This window comes from Elephantulus edwardii, unplaced genomic scaffold (genome assembly GCF_000299155.1).
Source record: "Elephantulus edwardii isolate Elephantulus edwardi_28Jun2011 unplaced genomic scaffold, EleEdw1.0 scaffold00178, whole genome shotgun sequence".
Classification (NCBI taxonomy): domain Eukaryota; kingdom Metazoa; phylum Chordata; class Mammalia; order Macroscelidea; family Macroscelididae; genus Elephantulus; species Elephantulus edwardii.
In genome coordinates, this window is record NW_006399928.1 from 1,447,689 (window position 1) to 1,449,123 (window position 1,435).

Sequence of the window (1,435 nt, forward strand, 5' to 3'; positions counted from 1 at the left end):
GCCCATGGTCGGCCTCTTTGTTCTCTAGGTGAACCAACTAGATGTTAATACTGCTTTGCTACAAGGTCAAAGCTCCTAACTCAAACTTATGGAAAAAGGAGTGAGACTTCTGCAAAATGCACTTTAAGAAGAGGTACTTTTTGCTCATGAAAAGAAACCAGTGAGTCCTCTAAGAATCAGAAAAGGGAGCATTTTACAGTTAAGCACATGATTTGGAGTGAAGAATTCAGTTGCTCTGCTGGTCCAGGCTGTTAATACTCTTCCTGTTCTTCCTGTGGGCCGCCTTCATCAGGTATCACAAAACCTTCATCTGTGGCATAGAGAATGTCCACAATCCTCTGCAATACAGCGTCGTTTTCCCCCTCATTCTCCTGGCAAATCAATTCAATGTTCCTTAGCTTTCCAAAGTAGAACTCTCTGTCCTTCTCCAAATCTTCAACAGTAAGTTTCAATACGTTGACCTGCTGCATCAATTCAGCTGCTTCGTTATCCCATTGCCCACACCAGGATTCTTTCTCACCACAACGGGGCCAGGCTTAGAAGTTGAAGTAGTTCTCTGTGTTGAAATGGGCCTCTGTGGAGTGCCAAGAGGTTTCTTCAGTTTATGAGGTGCCGGAGCGATGAGGGAAGGAGCCACTGCAGTTTCCTGACCTTGCGTGGCAGCTACAGTGTCATAGTCTTTTCCATCATAGTTTGCATCAAAAAACTTCTTGAACCACTGAACAAATTCAAAATTGTCCTGAAATTTTCCTTTTACTAATTTATCCACCGGAATTATTTTGTCAACACCCATCCTTTTAAATTCTGCTTGTAGAATTTTGAAGTTCTGGATGCATTCATGTTCTAGCTTAGCTTGGAATTTCACTTTCTTCAAGGCAATGGAACCTGGAAATAGCATGTCCATAAACTGACAATAAGCAGCCCCTGAGCATAACTGTTCAATCTTTGTCAGATTCAACTGCAGAGATTCATTAATCCAAGCCAGCATGTCATGTCGACTTAGGTTATCACTGGTCACTGACGTAGAGTACACATTCACTGCCATCTTCGGCTCTCCAGTGAACCCAGTCCAGTGCCAGCACCCGGCTCGGGTTCTGTCTTCGTCTTGTTAAAACCGCCCTACCCCGCCCACTGCCGGCACGATGACCTCACACTCTAGATCTATCTTGAAAAAACAATGTGGTGAGCGACAGGGTAATATCCATACGCATACAAGTAAGTCCAGTGGATATCATTATCAATCAAATACATGCACCAACAACTAGAGCCAAAGAGGAGGAAATAGAAGATTTCTACCAACTTCTGCAGTCAGAAATTCATCAAACATGCAATCAAGATGCATTAATAATAATGGGCGACTGGAACGCAAAAGTTGGGAACAGGGAAGAAGGATCAGGAGCGGGGAAAACACGGATTCGGTGAGAGAAATGAGGCT

The 1,435-nt window shown here is 43.7% G+C and overlaps 1 pseudogene; it reads right to left on the minus strand.

Moving 5' to 3' along the window:
• Positions 1 to 251: 251 nt before the first annotated feature.
• LOC102867086 lies at positions 252 to 1,045 on the minus strand (annotated as a pseudogene).
• Between the last annotated feature and the right edge of the window lie 390 nt (positions 1,046 to 1,435).